Below are 13,566 nucleotides of genomic sequence, written 5' to 3'. Positions count from 1 at the left end.
CAGGCTGCCAGCCCCCCGGGGCAGGGTCAGAACTGAGGGCCGGCAGGGGTGGGGGTGCTGAGACTGTCCAGGCAGGGCAGGGGCAGGGGGGTGGGGAACACCAGCTGGGCCAGGCACCCCCTTGGGCCCTTGGAGGCCCTGGCAGCTGCTCCCTCCCCACCCCCTCCCCTCCCACCTTCCTCCTCTTATTTCTCTTTGGAATCGCTCCTCCAAAAGTTCATTTTGAAAGAAATCGATTTCCAGGCTGCTTGGAGATGCAATTTGATTTTTCATTTTGAAGAAATGATGGTTAAGGAAAAGTTTGGAGACTTAATCACCGTGGAAGGCCATGGAAATAAAGAATTCCTCTGCCCTTGGCCAGAGGCTGCGGGGCCTGTGTGCAGTGCTCTCCACAACAGCGGAAAACAGGCATCCACAGGGAGGCACACATACCAACACCCCATGCACACAAACGAGGCACACGCACACTTGTGTGCACACTGCACACTTAACACACGGCCCTCACCCCCGGGGGTCCTCGGCCACCTCTCTGCCTCTACTCCCCTAAACACCCAGGCATCCTGCGTGGGACCAACTTCACTGTCGTTATTTCTGGAAGGGGTAGACTTCCCGGCTATTCTCCATCCCTTGGATGTGAAGAGTAGGTAGGTGTCCACCGTCACACCACTCTGCTTCGTTCAGTCCACACGGGCTTCCCCTTGCCTGGCTGGACAAAGATCACAACCAAAACCACAGACATGACAACCCTTACCTCCCGCCCCTGAAGCCCAGCTGTACTCAACATCCACCTGCCAGTGGCCCCCCACAGACCCGGCAGCTCCTGGGCCTGGGCCAGGGCCTGCCGCCTCCATGTCATTGGTGAACACACTGAGCTCAGAGAGGGTAAGGGACTTACCCGATGCTGCACAGCTGGTAGGTGGCAATACACACACACACACACACACACACGCAAGCTCGTCACCAGGCCTCCGACCTACCATTATCAATCCATTCTTTGGCATCTGGAAGATTTCTCTCTGAAGATGCAGATTTCCCTGGAAAAGGCATGATGGCTGATACTCTAAGGCAAAGAACTCCCTGAGCTCTCTAATAGTCAAATCCCCTTTACAACAACCTGACTCTGGGCTAGAGGGCCTGTACCTGCTTCCTCCAGGACTAGAGAGCTTACCTGCCTCTCCCATCCCCTGTGAAGGGCACAGCAGTGTGGTGGCCTAGAAAAGGCTAAGCCCTACCATCCGGGAGGCCAGGGGACAGATCCCGGCCCCGCCACGTAGCTGTCCTGGGCTTGGAGATGGGCCACTCTGCTTCTTGGGGCCTTGGTTCCTTACGATGGAGCCAGGGTCAGCAAAGGGCTATGCACGTGTGAGCACCAGGGACTCACCAACGGGTGGCCGGACAGCCCTGCCCTGGACTGCCCCAGCAGGGGCGGGCAGCACAGAGGTGCCAGCGCACGAGGCACAGCCTGGGGACAAACCGGGCCCTCGGCCCAGATTCCCTGTGCCTGCCCCAGTTTGGCAGACCGGCCTACTTCTGCTCGAGGATGCCTAGAGGTTCTGGAGAAGCTCCCTAGGGGCCCTGCCCATCTCCACCTCCGGCCTGAACCCCCTCCTAGACCCACACACCTGACTCCCAGCTTGGCACGGGGTAAGCCGGGCAGGGAAACCCCTTCATGGACCCTCCTCCCTCCCAGGTCCAGCCGATCCCTCGGTCCCTTCCCCCCTCCCTCATCCACCAGAGAATCACCTGGCACTTGACGGAGGGTGGGGGGGGTCACCAACGTGAGGCTCTGCACGAGAAAACATGTCAACCCGTGTGCCGTGCTTACATCTCCCTCTCACCACTGCCGACGTGCGCTGCTGGCTTTCTCCAGCCCGGAACATTCCAGACTCACCACCTTCAGGGTGTGATTATGCCCACAGAAGTTAAGGCTCAGCTTCTGAGTTTCTAAATAAAAGTCTGAAGCTTGTATCTGCACACAGCACAGAGAGGAAGAGATTCGCGCCCAGTCGGTGGGCACAGAGGAAGCCAGCGCTTCCTGAGATGGGGATCATCAGGATGGAGATCGGGATGGAGATCGGGATCCGGTGGGGGAGGACCGGCAGTTGGAAGCTAAATAGCCGTGGGCCTCCTGCCCGCACCCCCAGAGACCCTCTGTGGGTTCTGGGATCCCAGGGGGTAAGGAGGAGCCCCCAGCCCTGCCCCCCAGGGGCAGCAGCCAAGGGCAGCCCTGGTGGAGGGACAAGGCGCGGGGGGGGGGGGGGGTCAATGCCCACCTGCACACCCGACCTAGCCCGGGGCCCAGACACACCCGGAGAGAGGTGGAAGGGGAACCTGCCGCACCAGCCAAGGCCAAGTCCCTCTTTGGGCCACCTTTGCCTGGAAGGGGCCAAGTAGCAGCAACAGGGAGGGGGCAAGAAACAGATGATGTCTGGCCCCTGGAAACTCCACGCAAAGCTGAGGCCTGAGGGAGTTTGCTGCCAGCCCCCAGCGTGCCATTCAGTGGGCACCCAGTGACGGGTGGGTGGGTGGCCGGGACACAGTGACATCAGCCCAGTGGCCGAGCAAACAAAAGCTCACCACACACCCAGCCAGCGCTGCTGGGGAGCATCCCGAGAGGGATCTGGGTCACCTGGGGGCTGCAGGGCCTGGGCAGCCCCCCACCCTCCTGTCTGTTCCCACCACCTGCCAGCCCCTCCCAGGGTTGCAGGCCCAGAGGGCTGAGGGTGTGACGCCCAAGTCCCTGATCCTGTCATTAGCACTAATTACTCCAGTCACCCCTGGCAGCTGGCGGGGGCAGCTCTGGCACCCATGCCGGCCTCCTACCCCTCTGCCCACCTGTCAGAAGCCAACCATCCCTGCACCTCCCCAGGCCCTGGGAGGAGGCCAGGGCGGCTCCACCCCCCAGAGGCCTCTCCCTCTCCTCTGGGAGTCTCTCTCCCTCCTGGGGCCTCAGTCAGGAAACCTCTGCCCCTGTCTCTATGGCTCCTGCCTCCTGTTGGCTGCGTGACCCCAGGCAAGTTGCTGCCTCTCTCTGGGCGTTCCCTTAAACCAGGGGGTGGCCCTGACTGCCTTTCAGCTGCATCAACCTGCAAACCCTCCTCTCACTGGGTCTGTGTCCACCTGCTTCCACCCCTTCTCCCCTTTACCCCCCTCTACTCCTGCCTCCTTCCTCCCTTTTCCCCACCCCTCCCTCCCTCTCTCCCCCTTTCCTTTCCCACTCCCGCTGCTCCCACCCCCCAGCAGCCTCCTCTCTCCCTGTCAATTAGACTGGCTCTGGCAGGATGCTCAGAGAACAGGCTAGGGCACCCAGCTGGAAAATTGGGTGTCGGCAGCTGCCTGGAATCCTAATGCCCCCAGCCCTGCCCTCCTCCTGCTCCTCCTCCTCCCTTACCTCTCCCAGCACAGGCAGGGCTGCTTGCTGGGGATGATCCCACTCCCCTGCTGCTCCCCCTCCTCTGAGGCCTGCAGACACCTTTCACTTCCCCTCAAGGGGAGCCGGCACCCGCCCCACTCCCCCACACCCCACCAAGTGCCCCCATCTCCTCCCTTGAGTTCTGGCTATCAGCAGAATCCAAAGCTTGGAGGAAAGAGCACTGGGCTACTAGTCCAGAGAGCAGCATCCCTGCCCAGCCCCCTCTGGGCCTCAGTTTACCCATCTATAAAAACGAGATTCCTCCTTGAAGCCCACCCATGTGGCCTCCACACCTTTCAAATTTCCGTCCAAAGCAACAGGCCGCCAGCTGTTCACTCCAAACCTGTCCTGGTGGCTGGTCTCATTATTTGTTTTGTTTTGTTTTTGTTTTTACTCTGAATGGTTTGGGGCCAAGCACAGAGTTTGGATCCCTGGGACCTACTCATGCATCTTTGCTCCTGCCTGGCTCCTGAACAGACAAGTGTTTCTGCACCTCCTGAGGCCCCCAGGCTCCCTGGCTCTGGGCTGGCAGTCAAGGGAGGGGCACTCAGGTTACCCCAGCTCCCCCTCCCCCTCTTCCCCTCCCTCCACAGACAGCCCAGGAGGGGGCCTCTGACTGGAGCTGGAAGGAGCACTCTGCCCTCCCCCACATGCTCCCATCTGAAGCCAACCCCCATCTCAGCCTCCTGTGCGGGCTCCTGAGACCTCAGAGATGTTGGACCTTGGCACAGGTGGGGGACACGATGGTTCACCTAGCTCTGTGATTTTCTTTAGTAATTTTTTTTTAAGATTTTATTTATTTATTCGTGAGAGACAAAGAGAGAGAGAGAGATGGAGACACAGGCAGAGGGAGAAGCAGGCTCCATGCAGGGAACCCAATGTGGGACTCGATCCGGGATCCCGGGGCCATGCCCTGGGCCGAAGGTAGATGCCCAACCACTGAGCCACCCAGGCATCCCTTCTTTAGTTAATATTACTTTTTGTAATGATTGTTTATTTACCCAGGTAATAACTAACCCCAGCAAGCAGTCTTTTAGTGTCCTCCCCAGAATGCACGTTCCCTCAGCAGGGAGGGCCTACACAGGATCCCAGGGGACCTCCCATCAGTCCAGACTCCAGCAGCCTTCAGAGGAGAATCCTTGTCAAGTTCCTACTGTGTGCTGTGTACATGCTGGGACTCTGGGGACATGGCAAGGAACCTGGCAGACAAATAGATCATTTCAATGTGAGTATAATGGGAGGAAATATAAGAGAGAGGGGATAGTGACTTGGAGCAGGGCCAGATTCAAGAGCTCTGGGAAGACACCCAGGGGAGGTGACACTGAGAAAGGGCCCAAATGACAAGAAGCCAACATGGAAAGGTTTGGAGCATGTCATTCTAGACGGCAGGAACAGCACATGCAAAGGCCCTGAGGCTGAAACATGTGGTTGTCTGAACAGTGGGTGCCCAGCGTGGCTTGGAGTGGAGGGTGGTCAAAGATCCAGCCCAAGCCAGATCATGTCTTGCCTGGGTTGACTCTAGAAATTATTGGCAATGCATTCTAAGCACATGCATTCTAAGGTTTTAAGCACGAGAGAAATGTGTTCTTTTGTTCATTTTAACTGATCTCGATACTCTGGCTGCTGGTACAACGTGGGTGCTTAGGGATGGGGTGGCGAGAACAGAAGCTGGGCATGTGTCTCTGTGCAGTGAAGAGACACTGGTGGCGCTGGTGGCAGAGGGCAGCATGGAGAGAAGGGGTTTTGGCACACAGAGGGTCACGGTGGGGGGGGGGGTTCCATCCTTGACAGCGGGAAGCACTTGCCCAGGACTCTCTGCCCCTTTCACATTTCCTTTGCACAAACACGCCCCCCATCTACTCGGTACCTTAGTTCTCTGTAATTCCTTCTTCCCTCCGAAGTTTTCCGCCTCCTCTTGCATCCAGCCTTCTCAGCTTTGTCAGTTCTGCAACTGCCCTGGTGGGGGACGGAGGGGAGGCAGAGGGGTGCTCAGGCCCTGGGGGGAGGAGCAGCAGCCCCCCACCCCCACCCCGGGGGAGTCTAGTCCAATAGCAGCACTTGGAAAAGACAAGCAGGCCTTTCACTCTGCAAAGGTTGACCTCCAGCTGTTCTTTCTCCTGGACCTTATTATGCCAAGGGCGTCTGTGACCTCGTCCGCCTTGAGTCAATTCAGAGAGTCCCCGTTCTATTACCTGAACCTGGATGATGTCAGGGTCCAGGAAAGGACACAGCCCTGGAAGTGAGGGTAAAAGGCAAGCCGCACAATGGGGAGAGATAGTCGCCAACAGGACTCCATTACAAATCAAAGAGAGAAAAGGAGATGACCTAAGAGCAGAGTGGACCAGCGACCTGAATGAGTGTTTCATAAAAGGGGATGGTCAGGTCCCCGGGGGTGAGCACGGGCTTAGCTTCATTATCAGGGAAACGCAAAATTGAAATCACACTGATTGCCAACGTCCACGCCCACCAGAGGAACTAAAATGAAATAGCTAGAGCGTGTGGAGGGCCGGCAACCAGGACTTGCACACACGGCTGGCGGACGTGGAAATGGGCACCAGCACTTGGGACGCCCTCTGGTCATAAAGCTGGATGTATACGCACCCTCTGGCCGAATGGTTTCTGCCCAGGTGGGAACCTGTCAGGAATGGGCCCACCTGCCCACCGAAAGACCTGTGAGAGCACGTTTGTACCAGCTTTATTCCTCATGGTACCAAACTGGGAACAACCCCCATGTCCGTCAACAGGAGAAGGGATGAATAAATTGTGATACATTTCACAGCCGTGAGTACGCGCGACGTCACCCTCAGCAGGAGCCAATCTGGGGCACCCGGGTGGCTCAGAGGTTGAGCATCTGCCTTCAGCTCAGGTCATGATCCCAGCCGGGGTCCTGGGATCAAGTCCCGCATCGGCCTCCCTGCAGGGAGCCTGCTTCTCCCTCTGCCTGTGTCTCTGCCTCTCTCTGTGTCTCTCATGAATAAATTTTTTAAAATCTTTAAAAAAAAGAAAAACAGGAGCAAATCTCACAGACATAGTGCTGAGGGAAGGAAGCCAGACAGAGGACTACAACTACATACTGCATGATTCCATCTGTAGGACGTTCACATGGGTCCTACAGGTTAGGAGTCAGGAGAGCCCTGATCCTGGCAGGGCAGCCAGAGAAGGGAAGGGGACAGGGCAGGGGTGGGGAGGGGGGACGCATGGAGGGCTGGTCACCTACCGTGTCTTCCTCTGGAGGGCTGCGTCATGAGTGTGTTCACTTTCTGAAAAATGTCACATTTTGATCCGTGTACTTTCTGTGCACATATATGGTAACTTCAAATATATCAACTTTAAAAGAATAAAGCATTGAAGAAATATTTAGATGGAGAAGTAATATGCACTCCTTACCCCCATGACTTTGGGGTGGGAGCTTCCATTTCTTTTTCTATGCAACTGTGTAGTTTAGTTGGATTTAAAACACACGTGTGCGCGTGCAGGACTCTATCATATCCTATCAGGTTGCTGTTTTCCATATAAGACAGAGGCTGTCAACCCTGGCACTACTGACATTTGGGGCGGGATAACTCCTTGTTGAGGACTGTCTTCTGCACCGGAGGGCGTACAGTAGCATCCCTGGCCTCTACCTACCTGCCAGCCTTGTTCCTCCCAATACCCTCGATAAGAAGTGTCTCCAGGCAGAGCAAAAAGTTCCCCGGGAGTACAGTTGCCAGAAAAAACACAGGACGTCCGTCCAGTTAACATGCTCCATCTCCGAGATTTTTTTACTTTAAAAAAAAATTATGTATTGTTTGTCTGAAATTCAAATTTAACTGGTTGCCCTGCATTTCTATTTGCTTAGTCTGGCAATTGACCTTGGGGACAGACATCATTCAGGTTGAGGACCAACGGCACCTCTTGTGGCTGGGCCCCTTTCGGGACACGAGGTCCCCTCTCACTCTCTGCAGTGGCTCTGCTATAATCCGCAGCAGACAGGCCCTGATTCGTTAGACTCTCCCTTCCGATGGACCTTTTGCTTGTTGTCCATCTGGAGGTTTCTGCTGAGGAGAGCTAAAGGGCTCAGTCCCACGTGGACCAGCAACACATTCCCAGGGTGGCTCAGCAGGAAACATGTAGTGACTCAGGTCCCTGGTGCAGGGGCAGCCCCTTCCCTCTTTCTGCTGGCTCCCTAGCTCCTTGCAGGTGTCACCCCAAGCCAGCTGTGTCCCCAGGCCTCCCCCAGAACCACCCCTGCTGACTTTTCCTGATGTTTCATTGGCAGGGACTGGTCTTGTGCACACACCTGACCACTGACTGTGGCTGTGGTCCCCCTTAGACCAATCAGGAGCACCCATGGTGGTGGCCGGGGGTCTCATTCCTGTTGTGGAGAGGGCATGGATACGGTTGGCGAGGACGTGGGGGGTTGGTGTTGGCAGCCAACACCACTCGGCTCATTCTGAATTTGCCCTGTTGCTGCTAATGCTCCTGTCCACCCGGAGTAGCAAGCAAAGGGATCTTCCAAATCAGATAGTGGGCACCGCGCTCCTGCCTCCCCCCACCCAGCCCTTCAGTACACCCCTCTGCTCTCAGACAGTGGAGACTCTCTAGCTCAGGCCTGCTTTCCATCTCCCAGCCAGCTATTGTGCCTCCCCCTGTGGCTTCCTTGCTCCTCCTCAAACAAGTCTACCCTTAATCTGCCTCAGGGCCTTTGCATCTGCTGTTCCCCCGTCCCTGGATCAGTGTCCAGGGCTCCTTCTCACCAGTCAGATCCCCACTCAGACATCATCCTGGCTACAGGATGGAACCCCATCAAATGCAGCCTTGTCTCCCCACCTCGGATCTCCTCTCCTGTTGTTGCCAGAAGCCAAATCACCTTCCGTACCTGGATTGATCAACTGTCTCTTCCCACTTGGATGTCAGCTCTTTGAGGGCAGGACCTCAAGGTCATGGTAACTGCTGTGTCCTTGGGGCCTCCTGGGAGCAGTCCCTGACAATGGGAAGTTCTCTAGTCCCTTGGCCGAACCAAGCAGGAGAGGCCACGCCTCCGTATTGCAGGTGAGTTGAGGCGAGGCCCTTACCCACAGCTGCCAGATCCAAACACTCTGAAAACCAAGGCCCTTTTCTTTACCGATTTGGCAACAAACCTGACTGACCCTCATTGATGGGAGGCTACTTAAAGTCTTGGTTTCTCTGTATGGATGCAGCTTGCTGAAGACACACTGTGTTTCATTGGGGGTGGGGGCATCTGGGGCTGGGCTCCCCCAAAAGCAGAGCCAGAGATAGGACTTGGGTGCAGGTGGCTTATTTGGAGGGTGATGCCAGGAAGCAGGAGGCGGGGACTGGGGGAGAGTGAGAGGAACCTGGAAAAGCCAAAACAAGAGTCACTGCAGAGGACCAGGGGGCAAGGAGCAGGGAGGTGGAGCCCTCTGGGACCTCCTGCGGAAGGATTGAAGGCAGCCGTGCACTTACCCACCTGCCCCTGGGCCCTCTCCACCAAGGGGGCCCCCACGGGAGCACACACTCCCCCAAGACCTCCCAGCTGCCCTTGAGGGGGGCCACTGTCTGCAGGAGGCTGAAGCCAAGAGGGGGCTGAAGGTCCCCAGGAGGCCGCAGCACGAAGCTCCCCCAGACCCTGTACAGCAGTGACACAGAATGGGGCATGTGCACCAAATCCCTAAAATCTGGAATACATCTGGCCCCAAAGGCTTTGGGTTCCTAGGGCCGATTGCCAGGTTCGAGGGGACCTGTTGAAAAGAGTCTCATATGTACTTTTGAAGTTTTGATAGGGCCCAGAGCCCTCTGAAACAGCTGTCTACACTTTATACACTCTATACTCCCTCTGACCAAGTGTGACCACAGCCCCTCTGCCCCTGCACATGAGCACAGGGTGGCAGCTCGGTGGTAACAGGAGAGGCACACCTTTGCACGCGTGCCCTGTACCGGGCACTGCTCTCAGAATTTATTTCTCGCAAAGACTCAACAGATTCACGTTGGTTTTCCCCCATTTTTTTTTCAAATGAGGACACACCCAAAAAAGGCACAAGGCACTGATATGACATATTTGATCCACGTTTCCACAGCTGGTCAGTCCAGGGCAGGAGTCCAGCCCAGGTGGGATATTAACCACGGTGCTATGCTGTCTCTGGTGGTACAACAATCTTTTCATTCTTGCCAATCTCGTGAATAAAAAATGATAGTTACTGGTCTTAGTTTGCATTTTTATCAGAATTAGCCATAGGTACAAAGAACAGAGAACTAAGCCAGAAGCGTGTTGCTCTAAAATCTTGAGGTTGGCAGGCTGGAGCTGGCATGATAGTTCTACTCCATGGTGGCATCACCTGACTCTTTCTCTTGTTACTTTGCTGCATATGATCTCTGTCGCCAAGATCTCACAGTCTGAGGGGGCTGCTGAGGCGCCGACCATTACGTCTTGTCTTCCTGCCAACAGCAGAAATGAAGGATAAAGGGGAAGGAGACAAAGAGTACCTACCAGCTGTCTTGTTAAGGGGGTTCCGGGAATCTGCTACTTCTCACTGGCCAGAACTCGGGCACATGGCCTCACCTCGACGCCAGGCTAGGGAGTGTCTTTTTTCTAGACAACCACATGGCCGGACAAAACTCAGGGGTTCTGCTCCTCTGGAAGAAGGGAAGGTGGATATAGGAGGACTGCTAGTGAGCTCTGACACACTGGGAGGTTTCTTGGCCATTTTTGTTTTACCGCCTAAGAACCATCCTTCCAGCACTCTCGTTTTCCTACTGCATCTGTTACCCTAGTTTCAGTTATGCTTCATACGGGGGACTCACTACTTACCAAAACAGTCTGTGACAACAACGCCCGGCCCTGAGGATTTGTGTCAAAATCGACGCCAGACCAAATGCTGGCTTCCTTTCCTCCGAGCCAGGGGGTCCGGGATGCTGGAGGGCCTCGCGGTCCCCTGGAGTGCTAGGAGCTCAGGAGCCGGGCTCCTTGAAAGGCAGGGAGGGCCTGGGCCTTTGTGCTTCCACCAAGTTCCCCAAGTGAGAGGGAGGCCCCCTGACAGTCGAGGGTGCCCCAAGCTGTCAGCACAACTCACTCTACTGTCATTCGCTCCCTCGCCCGCTCATGGCCGGTCCTGGCCCTCAGCAGCCCTGCGCACGCACATCCTTGCATCCTCCAAACACCAGTGAGGCCTCCCGTGAGCCTTCGCTTTGCCGGCCCATAGCCTGTTCTCTCACCTGCCCTTTGAATGAGGAAGATTCCCAGACCCTTCCAAGTGGTATCATTCTCTGCAGATGGACCACAGTAGGTCACGCTCCGTCCTGGAGCAGTCACGGCAGAGTAACCACAGTCTCCCCAGGTGGGGTCCAGGCAGGACAGAAGAGCACAGAGCCTTCCCCTCCCCCAGCCTGGACCCTGTGCTTCTGTTAACGTGGCCCACGGTTGCCATCGGCCCTAGAGGCAGCTCTGTCCCTCTGTGAGCTGACACGGAGCCCAAACTGAGCACAGTGTCCAGGAAGAGGAGTTACACGTGGATGGTGTAGGTCTGCATACGCTACAAGGAGCCCCAAGCCCCCTACTCTGGCGAGTTCCAATGAAAGAGACGTCATCTCACAAGAAGTCAGGGGCAGGCAGGTCCAGGCCTAGGGGTCCCTTGGCTCCGCCATTTCTTCAAATACAGAATTTGTTCTCTTTCCATTTGGCCTTCCCAGTGTGTCACCTTGGCTTGCAGGGAGGAGCCTCATGGCCACAAGGTTGCCGTGGTTCCAGGTATCTGCATCCCAATTAGACCCAACAGGGTATCCACAGGAGGACTGGGCCCTGCCCCCTGAAAGCCCACCTGCAGGTGTCCCTTCCCTGGTGGGAGCCAGGTCCCATGGCCATTCCTAAACCAATCACTGGCAAGGGGGGTAGGACCACCACGGTTGACTTAGCCCAATCCAGCCTGGCCCCGGGCTAGGGACCAGGCCCTGTCCAACGCTGTGTGTCAGTGGGGTTGGGGCAAGGGGAGGACTCTCATGAACAAAAGGAGGATTCTTTATGGGTAGGAAGAAGGGAGAAATGGAGGTCCAGCAGGAAACCCCCCACAGAGAGAACAGCATGCCTGGGTGAAGAAACTTCTCAGCCTGGCTAAGAACCTTCTCGGCCTGGCTAAGGGAAGCAGGGGGGCCTCTTTCAGCAGATGAGGGCACAATCAGATGCATGACCACCACAGTTCCTCTGGCAGCTGCAAGGGGAGGGCCTGAGGCTCAGGACAGAGGTAGGGAGCCCAGTTTGGAGGCTGCTGCAAGGGCCCAGGTGAAGGGCAATGTGGCTTGGCCAACGTGGAGGGTATGGTCAACTTCAAGATGGGCCCTTGGGGGAAAGTGTGTGGCCCACACTGCAGCACCCCATGTGGGAGTGAGGAGACAGCTCAGTAAAGACCACCTGATGTTGACTAGGGTGGCTGAGTGGTGCCACTTATGCAGAAGCAGGAGGCCTGGTTGGCGGGGAAGGGACACCAGGGGTGTCTGAGCAGGATGTGTAGCTGAAGAGTCACCAACATATGGATGGTATCTGAAGCCCTGGGGCCCCAGAGAGCGCACTCAGTAGAGAATCAATGAGCAGGCACTTTTGGTGCACGCATGTGTTTCTCTGGCTATTGCAGGGACCCAAGAGAGAGACGGAGGCCTGGGGTCAGGCCCCATTGGAGAGGGGTGACTCTAGGAACACTGAAGATACAATCTGTAGGACTTCACCATCCAACCAGGGGCAGGGAGAGAAGGAGAGGAAGGAGCTGGGTGGTGGGAGGTCCCCTGGCTAGGCAGCCAGCCGCCAGCACCCACCTTCCCATGCCCCCAGCACAGCCTTTTTCTTTTTATCCCACCCCCAGCCTCTCTGCCTCCCCAGCTCCCAACACCTTCTCTGGGGCCTGTTTCTTTGAGCCAAAGCGTGTGCTTCCATCACTGCATCACACCCTCCTGCTCTCGGCTGACATTCCTGGGCGGCTTCACTGGGCCGGGCCCTGTAGGACTGCTTCTCCCAAGTCTCAGTGCTCAGGTCACCATACTCCCTTTCCTTCCTTTCCAGGCTCACCTTCCTTTCCAGGCTCTGGTGGTCACTTCTGCCCTTGGCTGACAGCCTGGCCTGGGATGAGTCATCATCCACTGATGGGTGGTCGGGGCAGCCAGGCCTGAGGCAGGGGCATGAGCTGTGTGAGTCTGGCCTTGCCTATATTAATTAGTGTTTGCTGAGCCTCGGTCCCCTGGTCTATACACAGAGGATAAGAATAGCACCGTGTCTCTCATGAGCATGCTGCAAAGATCTAATGACCTGATGCCCACCTCATGGCACTATTGTGAGGTTTAAATGGTTAGCATCATGTGCAAACACAGTGCCAACACATAGAAGGTGCTTTGTCCCTGAGGTGAGCTCCTTCAGGGCAGGAGCCATGGACCACTCACCCCCTACTCCAGCAAAGCAGCCAACAGCAGGCCTGGCACTGTGACAGCTCAGGGACTTATGTGGGGATTGGTTGGCAACTGTTAAAGGAACACTGGTGAGGCGATGTCACATCCAAAGTCAGAATGGTCCTTAGGCCAGAAAGGGCTGGGAAGGGGGGTACCCGTGGACCAAAACTGGGGAGGGGGGAATGCCAGGAGCAGAGCAACAGCAGCAACACCAGAGAAGTGGAGGGAGGGAGTGTGGGAGCAGTTCCTAGGCATGAGACAAATGAACAGATTAAAGAGAGGCCTCTGAAAAGGATCGCCATGAATCCTACATGCAATCCTGATGTCCTTCGAGAGAGCCAGGGAAGAGCAGCGTCCCCTTCCCTTGCTATTCGATGGCTGGACTGGGCTTTTTGGAACGGCATCCGCTGCAGAGACCAAGCCACATGAGGCCCCACTAGGTACTAGGGTTACATTCTGCCTTTAATCCTCATCTAGAGGATGTGAAGGGAACTTTAGAGACAGTGAAGGGGATAGTGGCATCCAGGCAGCCCCCCACCCCTGGGCGTCCATCGCCACTGTTCCACCCCAGCCTCTCTTGGCTTCCAAGGGACGAGGCCGTGTCTCCTTTAAGTTTTTCCACGGCAGATGCCAGCCAGGACGGTGCCCCAGATGGCACATAGGGCAAGGCTCGTGGGTGGACCCTCAGGGTCAGGACAATAGCACCAACGCTAACTGCCTGTTTGACCTCCCCTTACCCCCACACCTCACCC

General features: G+C 56.4%; 1 long non-coding RNA gene across 1 annotated transcript; it reads right to left on the bottom strand.

Annotated features, from left to right (window-relative positions):
* Positions 1-248: 248 nt before the first annotated feature.
* Positions 249-13,566, bottom strand: LOC140642883 (uncharacterized). Its single transcript, XR_012039274.1, has 7 exons — positions 7,040-13,566; positions 6,630-6,739; positions 5,280-5,368; positions 4,430-4,611; positions 1,744-1,944; positions 978-1,034; positions 249-706 (listed from the first exon to the last, which is right to left on the bottom strand). It is a non-coding gene; the product is annotated as an uncharacterized lncRNA (long non-coding RNA).

Source organism: Canis lupus, chromosome 11 (assembly GCF_048164855.1).
Source record: "Canis lupus baileyi chromosome 11, mCanLup2.hap1, whole genome shotgun sequence".
In the NCBI taxonomy this organism is placed as follows: Eukaryota; Metazoa; Chordata; class Mammalia; order Carnivora; family Canidae; genus Canis; species Canis lupus.
The sequence above is the reverse complement of the archived record's forward strand: the minus strand, read 5'-3'. Positions and strand labels throughout refer to the sequence as shown.